The following is a 12,959-nucleotide window of genomic DNA, read 5'->3' on the forward strand; positions in this document are numbered from 1 at the left end:
TGTGGAACCTACTCTATGCCTTAGTCCAATGTTTGTCTCACTTTAAACCAGAATCTCTGTCACCTGTTATTTGGGATCTGAACTTCTCTATGGGAGCTAAGACAGAAAGCAGTCAGTAAACATTTTAGAACGGTATAAATGCAGCTTTTCTTGATTCTATCAGGCTGGTTGGTGATCAGAAGATGGGGTTTTTCAGATAAGGAGATAATGATGCAGGATTTTTCTTTTTGGTTGCTTGGCAAGCCAGGGACCCTCAGCTAGCAACACCCAGCCGGGCCTTGCTCAGCCATGCTGGTGTGCCCCAGCTTGCCTGTGTTATATAGCTCATACCCATGTTTGGCAGTTCCCAAGCTCTTGTACTGCGCCCAAGAAGAATGAGGATATGGTGGACTTTAGAGGGTGAGGAAGGCAGGGAAGAAGTTTAATGAGCAATGAAAACTGCTTTCAGCAGAGAGGGGATGCAGGGTTGGGGGATGGTTACCCCATGTGGCTGGGTTTGGGGCCCTTTATGGACTCAGAATGGGAGTGTGTGCTGACTGGTTTGTGAGTATGCAAAAAAGGTTAAAGTGAAGGCACCACTCAAAGGTGGGCACAACAGTGTGGAAAAAACAAGTAGGAAAGGGTACGTATATATAAAATAGGTAAAGGGCAGAGAACAATCAGAGGAAAGTGTGCAAACAGAAAGGCAAGTTCTCAGTCTGGTCCAAGGATTTAACTTGTAGCTTGGCTTTCAGGCTTTAAACTGTCTTTGCCTTGGAGGTGGGGTTTTACTGGGGACCTACCCCATCTGCATAGGCATTTGTCTGCCTCTGTCAATAATACCTTATTATGTCCAACACAAACTTCTGCTTCATTCTTGGATACAGATACACCCTACTGGTTTTTATGGATCCCAGAAATCCTGGTGAAAGAGAAAATATTATCATTGCCCAAAAATGGGGGAACTAAAACATGTATTGAAGAATTGATGAGAAGAAATTTAAAGAAGATATTAATAGCTTCTGGTATATAATATATATTTCAATTATATTTTTATAGTCTGAATTACAATAGGGATTTGAAAAAAATGAGTTGAAGGAGACTCATAACATGACCTGGAACCTATAAATTTTTGTTTTATTTTATTTATTTTTATCTTTTTAAGATGGAGTCTCACTCTGTCGCCCGGGCTGGAGTGCAGTGGCACAATCTCAGCTCACTGCAACTTCCGACTCTCTGGTTCAACGATTCTCCCACCTCAGCTTCCCTAGTGGCTAAGATTACTGGCATGAGCCACCACGCCTGGCTAGTTTTTGTATTTTCAGTAGAGACAAGGTTTCACCATGTTGGTCAGGCTGGTCTCGAACTCCTGACCTAGTGATCTGCTCACCTCGGCCTCTCAAAGTGCTGGGAATACAGGCATGAGCCACTGCATCCCGCCTAAATTTATTTATTTATTTTTAAAGGAAATAGTTAAGAAACAGACAAGGTTTGAAGTTTGTCTGTGACTACTCCTTGATGATAGGTGTATCTTCAACACTTTGCAACTGAAAGGAAGCTTCTACATGCTTATCTTTTTTTAATTGTCCTTTACATTTTGTGTCCAATTTGGATCTCTAAGTTATATAAACTTTTCCTGTTTACCCTGTTTGAAACTATCTGTGATAAACATGTTTCTTTCCATTTACTCCACATGTTCCACTTATTTTAAGGCCTCTTTCTCACTATTTCTCTTCTTTATGTCTATTTACCTTCTATCTTGATGCTTCTGTAAATAACAAATATAAGAAATTTGAAGTACTACATTATTCTTGAGGTGGTCTTTTTCTTTTTTTCTTCTGTTTAATTCTTAAAATTCTATGTACGTTTTTTCTAATTCTAAAAACTAGTCCTAATCCCACTGCTTAGAATTAACACCTTTTCTAACTTTGAAACTTTGACTTGGTTTGATTATAAAATTGAGAAAATGTAGAAAGCGTAAGAACTGACAGACAAAATTTAGCCATGATGTCTGACTAGAGGTATTGGGTACTTGCCTCGTCAACAAAAAAGAACCAAAATAGTGAGACAATATTCTCACTTCAAATAGATTACCTTAGAGAGAATGCTGGAATTCAACAGAGAAGTGACAGGAAACACCTAAGGTGAGGAAGGAGAGGAAGCGAGGCAGCCTGCTTGACAGGGATCAGTTAGGATCCTGGAGAGGCTACCCAGTGTGGGGAAAGGCTAAGTGAGTGACTTCTAGCAGTTTATATTCCCACCATGGATTTTTCAGTCCTATCCACAGAAGAGCCCTTGTGACCCATGCAGGCCCTGAGACAAACATAGGGAGCTGCCTAGAGACCATGCGATGGCATTGCACCAGAAAGGGAACACATGCCAGGTCCTACACAAGACACCATGTTGAGAGCCCAGCCCCAACAAGACTGCATCCTGCCATGACACCCAACAGCCCCTGCATTTCCACATCTCTGGAGCCCCATTGACTTCCCCCAGACTCAGCTGGGCTGCTCTGGTCTGCTGCCACTAGAGCTGAAGTGTGAGCCACTGGCGGCAAGCAACCCCACTGCCTTCAGTAGCAGGAGCACTGCACAATTAAACGTACCCTTAGGAAAGGCTACCCTGCTTATAGCTGTGACTAGGGCTAAAGTGTTCACTTCCCAACCTCCTGTTTATGGCTGCTGCCACTAAAAGCTACATCACCCTCCCTAAGAACAGCACAGCTACTGCTGCTCCAACCTGAACATTTTTCCAGGAAACTGGGGGTTACCCTGACCCTGCCAACCACAGCCAGCACCTGCATCCACCACTAGGAGTTCTGAGTACAGGCCTGCTCAGCCTGGGTCCATCTTCCCCTACATAATGTACGGGACACCGTAAGTGGCCAATTTTTCTTGTAATTTTCTTTTTTTTCTGAGGTGGAATCTCTATCACCCAGGCTGGAGTGCAGTGATGCAATTTCAGCTTACTGAAACCTGTGCTTCCTGGGTTCAAGCAATTCTTATGCCTCAGCTTCTTGGCCTACAGGCACCATGCCTGGGTAATTTGTTGTATTTTTGATAGAGACAGGGTTTACCATGTTGGCCAGCCTGGTCTCAAAGTGATCTGCCTGCCTTGGCCTCCCGAAGTGCTGGGATTACAGGCATCAGCCACCATGACCAGCTTTTTAAAAATGTTCAGTGTCCCAGAAGGCAAAGAGAAGACAAAAGGGATAGAAAACCTATTTAATAAAATAATAGCTGAAAACTTCCCCAAGTCTAACGAGATTTAGACATCCATATACAGGAAGCTTAGCGATTCCCAGACAGATTAAATTCAAAAAAGTCTTCTTCATGGCACATTATTGTCAAACTGTCAGAAGTCAAAAGGCAAAGAGAGAATTCTAAAAACAGCAAGACAATTTTATCATGAATCCAAGATGAAATGAGAAAAAAAAAAAAAAAAAAGACAAAAGTGTCTATTCACTTATAAGGGAACCCTCATCAGACTAAGCATATTCTCTGCAGAAATCTTACATGCCAGGAAAGAATGGGGTGATATATTCAAAGTGCTGAAAGAAAAAAAAAAAGCCAGCAAAAGATTGTATACTCAGCAAAATTGTTCTTCATAAATGAAAGAGAAATCAAGACTCCCAGACAAGTAAAAGCTAAGGAAATTCATCACCTCTAGACCAGTCCTATAAGAAATACTTAAAGGAGTTCTCGAGAGATAGCAAGGGGAGAGATGCCAAGCGTAGGTGATGGGGAGGAAGGCAGCAAATCACACTGCCATGTGTGTACCTATGCAACAATCTTGCATGTTCTTCACATGTACCCCAAAACCTAAAATGCAATAAAATAAATAAATGGGGAAAAGAAAAAAAGAAATACTTAAAGGAGTCCTATGCATTGAACTAAAAGGATGAAATCTACCATCATGGAAACATGCTAAAGTATAAAACTCACTGGTAAAGCAAACACAGAAAACCACCAAACCATAATGGTAAACAGTAAGAGAGAAAGAAAGGAACAAAGGATATACAAGACAATCAGAAATAAATTAACAAAATGATAAGAATAAGCCCTCACATATCAATGACAACCTTGAATGTAAATGGATTACACTTTCCCCTTAGAAGATAGAGACTGCCTAAACAGATTTAAAGAAAGAAACATTGCAACCTCATGAGAGAACATGAACCAGAAAAAAAAAAAGAAAAAAAAAACCTGATCCACATACATGCTGCCTACAAGAAACTCATCTCACCTGTAAAGACATACAGACTGAAAGTACAGGGATGGAAAAACATATTCCATGCACAAGGAAATAAAAAGCAAGCAGCACTAGCTATGCTTATATCAGATAAAGCAGATTTTAAGTCAAAAACAGTACAAAGAAACTAGGTTATTATATAATGATAAAGGGATGAATTCAGCTAGAGTGTATGGTCCTAAACACATATGGACCCCAACACTGGAGCACCTGATATATAAAGCAGATCTCATTACATCTACAAGGAGAGATAGGCATCAATACAGTGAGAGCTGGATACTCCAACATTAGAGAGATCATCTACATAGACGATTAACCAAGAAACATTGTATTTAAACTGCACTTTAGACCAAATAGACTTAAGAGATGTTTACAGAACATATCGTCCAACAGCTACAGAATATACTTTCTTCTCATCATCACATGGAACATTCTCCAGGATGGATATGTTAGGACAGAAAACAAGTCTCAACAATTTTTGAAAAATTGAAATGTCAGGTATCCATTACAGAATAAAACTAGAAATCAATGACAGGAGGAACTTCAGAAACTAAAAATCCAGGAAATCTAAATATGCTCCTGAATGATCATTAGGTCAGGGATGAAATTAAAGAGGAAATCAAAAATTTTTTTGAAACAATGGAAAGTCAAAGCATAACATACCAAAACCTATGGAATACAGCAAAAACAGTGCTAAGAGTAAAGTTTATAGCAATAAACATCTATATCTAGGAAGCAGGACGGTTTCAAATGAATAATCTAACAATGCACCTTAGGAAACTAGAAAAGCAAGAACAAACCAGTCCCAAAATCAGTAGAAGGAAAGAAAGAATAAAGAGCAGACAGAACTAAACAAAATGGAGAATAAAAAAAAAATTCAAAGGATCAGTGAAAAGTTGGCTTTTTAAAAACATAGACAAAGCTAGTAAACTACTAGGTAGTCTAACTGAGAAAAAAGACAAAAATAAATAAAATCAGAAAGGTGACATTACAACTGAAATCCTGGACCAGGTGGGTTTACTGCAGAATTCTACCAAACTTACAAAGAATTATCAATACCAATTATCTTTAAATTATTCCAGAAGTTTGAAGGGGACAGAATTCTCCCTAACTCGTTCTGTGAGGCCAGCATTATCTTGACACCAAAACCAGTATGTAAGAAATAAAGAAAATTATAGGCCAGTATTCCAGATGTAGACACAAAAATCCTCAATAAAATACTAGTAAATAGAATCTAATAGTATATCAAGAAAAAATTACACCATGATCATGTGTTATTTATCCTAGAGATGCAAGGAAGGTTTAACACCTGCAAATCAATAAACATAATACATCACATCAATAAACTGAAGAATAAATATTATATGATCATCTCAATAGCTGCAGAAAAAGCATTTTAAAAAATTCAACATCCCTTCATGATAAAAAATACTCAACAAACTAGGCATAAAGGAACAGACCTCATCATAATAAAGGCTATATATGATAAACCCACAGCTAACATCATACTGAATGGGGAGAAGCTGAAAGTCGTTCCTCTAAGATCAGGAACAAGATTAGCATGCCCACTTCCACCACTGCTATTTAACATAGTACTGGAAATCCTTAGTAGGATAATCAGGAAAAAGAAATAAAAAACATCTAAATTGGAAAATAGGAGGTCAAATTGTCCCACTTTATAGATGACATGATCTTACAACTAGAGAAACCTAAAGACTCCAGGAAAAAACTTTTAGATCTTATAAAGTCAGTAAAGTTGCAGGATACAAAATCAACACAAAAATCAGTAGCATTTCCATACATCATTAATGAACTAGCTGAGAAAGAAATCAAGACAGCAATCCCATTTACAATAGCTACAAAAAAAGAAATACCTAGTAATAAATTTAACCAAGGAGGTGAAAGGTGTCTACAAGGAAAACTGCAAAACTCTGAGGAAAGAAATTGAAGGCAGCAACAAATGGAAAGACATCCCATGCTCATGGATTGAAAGAATAATCATAGTTAAAATGATCATTATACCCAAAACAATGTACATATTCACTACAATCCCTATCAATACTAATGTCATTTTTCACAGAAATAGAAAAAAAGTTTTGAAATGGCGATGGAACCGAAAACAGCCTGAGTGGCCAAAGTAATCCTAAGCAAATAGAACAAGGATGGAGGCATCACACTACCTGAGTTCAAATTATGTTACAAGGCTATAGTAACCAAAACAGCGTGATATAGGTATTAAAACAGACACATAGACCAATGGAACAGAATAGATATCCCAGAAATTAATTCACATAACTATAGCCAACTGATTTTTGACAAAGGTGCCAAGAACATACATTGGGGAAAGGACACCCTCTTCAATAAATGGTGCTAGGAATATTAGATATCCATATGCAGAAGAATGAAACAGGACCCCTAGCTCTTACCATATGCAAAAGTGATCTCAAGATGGATTAGACTTAAGCATATGGCCTAAAACTTTATAAGACTTCTAGAAAAAAACATAGGGGACACACTTCAGAACATTGGTCTAGGCAAACATTTTTTAGCTAAGACTTCAAAAGTGTGCAAGAAACAAAAATAGACAAATGGAACTATATGAAATTTAAATGCTCCTACACAGCAAAGAAAACAGCAGAATGGAGAGGCAACCCATTGAGTAGTATACAATATTTGAAAATTATTCATCTGACAAGGGACTAATATGTAGAATATATAAGAAACTCGAGCAAAATTTAAAAACCAAATAATCCCATTAATATAGGCAAAGGATCTGAATAGACATTTCTCAAAAGAAGACATACAAATGGAAAACTGGTATATGAGGAAAGGCTCAACATTACTAATCATTAGGGAAATGCAAGTCAAAACCACACTGAGATGTATCATTACTCCAGAATGGCTATTATTAAAAGATTAAAAATAGCAGATACTGGTAAAGGTGTGGAGAAAAGGGAACTCTTATACACTGTTGGTGGGAATGTAAATTAGTGTATCTTCTGTGGAAAACAGTATGATGATTTCTCAAAAAACTAAAACCAGAACTACCATATGATCTAGCAATGTCACTACTGAATATTTATTCAAAGGAAAAGAAGTTAGTTTATCAAAAAGGTATCTGCTTTCTCATGTTTCTTGCAGCACTATTCACAATAACAAAGAGAGGAATCTACCTGTCCATCAACAAATTAATGGATAATGAAAATGTGGTATATATACACAATGGAATGCTGTTTAGCCATAAAAAACAAGACAGTGAAATCATGTCATTTGCAGCAACATGGATGAAACTGGAGGTCACTATGTTAAATGAAATAAGCCAGGCACAGAAAAACAAATATTGCATGTTTTTACATACGAAGGCTAAAAATGTTGATGTCATAAAGATAGAGAATAGAATGATAGGTACCACAGGCTGGGAAGGTTGTGTGGGTTGTGGGGATGGGGGTGATTAAAAGAGATTGGTAAATGAGTACAAACATATAGCTAAATAGAAGGAATAAGATCTAATGTTCTAGAGCAGAGTAGGGTGACTATAGTTCATAACAGTGTATTGTATATTGCAATATTGCTAGCAGAGAGGACTTGAAGTGTTCCTAACACATAATAAATACTCAAGGTGATAGATACCCTAAATACTCTGACTTGATTATTATACATTCTGTGCATGTAACAAAATACCACATGTACCCTATAAATATGTGCAATTAGGAAAGAAGACATTGGAAAACTAGTGGATAAATCCAGGAGGCTCAATGTTCAACAAATAATATTCCAGAAAAATGGAACAAAAAATGAAGAAGGAAGGAAAGCTTTAAATAATATCAGAAGGTTGCAAGAAACAAAGACCCTCACTAAGACACATGATTATGATGATTATGAAAATTATGGATACAGATGACAAACAAGATCCTAGAACCTTCCAGAAGAAAAACAGGTCTCCTACAAAGTCTCAGGACTATGAATTACATTGCACTTCTCAACAGCTTTATTAGAAATGTTAAAAAATAGAATGATGGCTTCCATATTTTGAGTGAAAACTTTGTTCAGCCTAGAATTTTCTTTTCTTTCTTTCTTTTCTTTTTTTTTTTTTTTTTTTGAAATGGAGTCTCACTATGTTACCCAGGCTAGTCTCAAACTCCTGGGCTCAAGCAGTCCTCCCACTCAGCTTCCTGAGTAGCTGGGATTACACACATACTACCACACCAAACTATAGTCCAGAATTCTATATGTAGCTAACCTATTACTCATGTAAGGATAAAATAAAAACATTTTAGATATTACAAGTCTCATTACATTTCCCTCCTGTGCCCTTCTCACGAGCTGCAGGAGGGTTTGCTGCAAGTGAGAAGAAAGAATACCTGAGCTCCAAGGAGTAGGAAATCTGATGCATATAGCAGGAGAGGGAATTCCCAGGATGATGGTGACACAGAATGTCCCAGTGTAACAGTTGTGCTGCAAGTCTAGAGAGCAGTGGATCCAGATTGCAGTGGGAGGATGGCATGTTCCAGGATGGAGATCATCAGGGGAAAGAATGAAAGTCATAGGATATCTGATGTGGAAAATTATATTGAAAGGCCAATAGAGGACGTTAGGAGAATTAGGGATAAATACAAACTAACCAAGCAAATGAAACAGTCACGCATTTACTTGCTCTAGGAAAAACAAAAAGAAATTCTACTGAAAGGAAATACAATTATAGTATACCACTTGGCTTGGTAATGAACACTGACACGGAATTCTAACTAAACAAAACTTGCTTTAAAACTACATTGGGGCTAGGCAAGGTGGCTCATGCCTGTAATTCCAGCACTTTGGGAGCCCTATGGGGGTGCAGATCTCCTGAGGTCAAGAGTTCAAGAGCCGCCTAGCCAACATGGCAAAACCCCATGTCTACTCAAAATACAAAAATTAGCCAGGTATGGTGGTGCATGCCTGTAATCCCAGCTACTTGGGAGGCTGAGGTGGGAGGACAACTTGAGCCTGGGAGGCAGAGGTTGCAGTGAGCAAGATCGTGCCACTGCACTCCAGCCTGGGTGACAGAGTGAGACTCTGTCTCAGTAAATAAATAAATAAATAAATAACCCAAAAAACTATATTGGGAGGGTGAAGGAAATGTAAATGATGTGTATAAGAGCAAAATCCTCATGTGTCACAATAAATACATGGTATATATAAGGTGGATTATCAAGGAATAGCATTTAAAACATAGTATTTAGAGATGGGAGGACAAATGATCAGAGGAAGAGCCAAGAGTTGAAAATGCTTGCTTCTGAGGAGTGAAGGTCAATGGCAAGGAGTCATAGGATAGAAGACTATTGTTTTTCTTTATAAGCCTAGTAGTGCTATTAATTTTTAAAGCCATGTTCATGTAACATATTAAGAGCAGGATTCTCCTCAGTTTGATAGGCACAAAGATGCTTCTGGAATGAACATCATGATGACTGCCCAAGGAGAGTCTCAAGTCCAGTTCAAACTTGTATTGGTTGGTGATGGTGGTACTTGAAAAACTACATTTACGAAATGTCAGTTGACTGGTGAATTGAGGAGTACGTGGTTACCTTGGGTACTGAGGTTCATTGCCTTGTGTTGCACACCAGAGGACCCATTCATTGTACTGCTACAATCACATCACTGTGCTCAGTGGTGAAATCTTATTTAAATGTTACTCTCGTTCTTATTCCTTTTCCTTTAGAATCAGAATAAGGTTATATTTCAAATATCTTTATTTATTTATTTATTTTTTTAAGAGATGGGGTCTTGCTATGTTGCCCAGGCTGGAGTGCAGTGGCTATTCACAGGCGCAATCCCACTACTGATCAGCACAGGAGTTTTGACCTGCTCCATTTCCGACCTGGGCCGGTTCACCCCTCTTTAGGCAACCTGGTGGTCCCCCACTCCTGGGAGGTCACCATATTGATGCTGAACTTAGTGCAGACACCCAATCGGCATAGCGCACTACAGCCCAGAACTCCTGGGCTCAAGCGATCCTCCCACCTCAGCCTCCCGAGTAGCTGGGACTACAGGCACGCACCACTGCACCCGGCTCAAATATCTTTAAAAAGGAGTGTCTTTATCTTTATGGAGTAATATGAGGAGAGCCAAAATCTATCATTGTGCCCTGATGGGTTGGAGTGAGGGAAGAAGGGCAGTTCAGTAGTCAACCAGCAGACAACTCTTACCACTTATGGTTCATGGTAACAGTTACTGTCTGCTACCTCCCAAATCAAGTGAACTCAGAGCCCTTCCATTCTCTATATGCTAGGAGCTTTCTTCCAGCTGTCCTTTGCAGAGGTAGAGGTCAGAGCTAGGCATTTTTCCTGTAGATAAGAATGGATAGACCGATATAGACGTGAATTAATAAATACATATATCCACATGTATATGTACATTTTATCTTTGGAAACATTTTAAACCTGGGCTTATAAGTAAATATTCAGTAAATAGCATGCAGACATCCAGATGGGAAATATTTGAAGCAATTCTGTTTTTCATTATATTCAGTAAATGTTTATTGGTTTAAAGATGTGCTATATATGTTTCATTCATACCACTTGCCATTTTGAATTGCACCTTGTTTTAATTGTTATAGTCATTTTGAATGCCACCTTTGGAGTGCAGTGGTCCAGTCTAGGCTCACTGCAACCTCCGCCTCCCAGGTTCAAACAATTCTCTGCCTCAGCCTCCTGAGTAGCTGGGATTACAGGCACCCACCACCATGCCTGGCTAATTTTTGTATTTTTAGTAGGGACAGGGTTTCACCATCTTGGCCAGGCTGGTCTTGAACTCCTGACCTCGTGATCCACTGCCTTAGCCTCCCAAAGTGCTAGTATAGTAGGTGTGACCCACCATGTCGGGCCTGCCATCTTGTTTCGAGTGATGTAGAATCATTCCATATTAGTAAGATCATCCAGATAAACCTTTTAAAAGGTCCAATAATAGACAAGCAGAGAGCCAAATCATGACTGAACTCCCATTCACAGTTGCTACAAAGAGAATTAAATACCTAGAAATACAACTTACAAGGGATGTGAAGAACCTCTTTAAGAAGAACTACAAACCACTGCTCAAGGAAGTAAGAGAGGACATAAACAAATGGGAAAAAAAAAATCCATGCTCTTGGACAGGAAGAATCAATATTGTGAAAGTGGCCATACCACCCAAAGTAATTTATAGATTCAATGCTGTTCCCATCAAGCTACCATTGACTTTCTTTGTAGAATTAGAAAAGCCTACTTTAAATTTCATGTGTAACCAAAAAAGAGCTTGTATAGCCAAGACAATTCTAAGCAAAAAGAACAAAGCTGGAGGCATCATGCTACCTGACTTCAAACTATACTGCAAGGCTGTGGAACTAAAACAGCATGGCACTGGTGTCCAAACAGATATATAGACCAATGGAACAGAACAGAAACCTCAGATACAACACCAACATCTACAACCATCTGATCTTTGATGAACCTGACAAAAACAAGCAATGGGGAAAGGTTTCTCTATTTAATAAATGGTGCTGGGAAAACTGGTTAGCCATATGTAGAAAAGAGAAACTGGATCCCTTCCTTACACCTTATACAAAAATTAACTGAAGATAGATTAAAAACTTAAATGTAAAACCCAAAACTATAAAAACCCTAGAAGAAAACCTAGGCAATACCATTCAGGACATAGGTATGGGCAAAGATTTCATTACTAAAACACCAAAAGCAATTGCAACAAAAGCCAAAATTGACAAAATGAGATCTAATTAAACTAAAGAGCTTCTTCACAGCAAAAGAAACTATATCAGAGTGAACAGGCAGCCTACAGAATGGGAGAAAATTTTTGCAATCTGCTCATCTGACAAAGGTCTAATATCCAGAATCTATAAGAAACTTAAATTTACAAGGAAAAAAAAACCCATCAAAAAGTGGGTGAAGGATATGAACAGACACTTCTCAAAAGAAAAAAAGATATTTATGTAGCCAAGAAACATGAACAAAAGCTCATCATCACTGGTCATTAGAGAAATGCAAATCAAAACCACAATGAGATACCATCTTATGCCAGTTAGACTGGTAATTATTAAAAACTCAGGGAACAACAGATGCTCGCACGGCTGTGGAGAAATAGGAATGCATTTACAGTGTTGATGGGAGTGTAAATTAGTTCAACTGTTGTGGAAGACAGTGTGGCGATTCCTCCAGGATCTAGAACCAGAAATACCATTTGACCCGTTACTGGGTGTATACCCAAAGGATTGTAAACCATTCTACTCTAAAGACACATGCACATGTATGTTTATTACAGCACTATTTACAATAGCAAAGACTTGGAACCAACCCAAATGCCCATCATTGATAGACTGGAAAAAGAAAATGTGGCACATACACACCATGGAATACTATGCAGCCATAAAAAAGAATGAGTTCATCTCCTTTGCAGGAATGTGGATGAAGCTGGAAGCCATCATTCTCAGCAAACTAACAAGGAACAGAAAGCCGAACACTGCATGTTCTCACTCATAAGTGAGAGTTGAGAATGAGAACACATGAACAAAGGGAGGAGAACATCACACACTGGGGCCTGTCAGGGGGTTGGGGACAAGGAAAGGGAGAGCATTAGGATGAACACCTAATGCATTTGGGGCTTAAAACCTACATGATAGGTTGATCGGTGCCCCAAACCACCATGGTACATGTATACCTATGCAACAAACCTGCACGTTCTGCACATGTATCCCAGAACGTAAA

General features: G+C 38.6%; 1 protein-coding gene across 1 annotated transcript in view; it reads left to right on the top strand.

Annotated features, from left to right (window-relative positions):
* Positions 1-12,959, top strand: part of EEF1AKMT1 (EEF1A lysine methyltransferase 1) — a 54,669-nt gene that overhangs the window by 32,996 nt on the left and 8,714 nt on the right. The gene's annotated exons all lie outside the window — the stretch shown is intronic.

This window comes from Cebus imitator, unplaced genomic scaffold, assembly GCF_001604975.1.
Source record: "Cebus imitator isolate Cc_AM_T3 unplaced genomic scaffold, Cebus_imitator-1.0 Scaffold204, whole genome shotgun sequence".
Classification (NCBI taxonomy): domain Eukaryota; kingdom Metazoa; phylum Chordata; class Mammalia; order Primates; family Cebidae; genus Cebus; species Cebus imitator.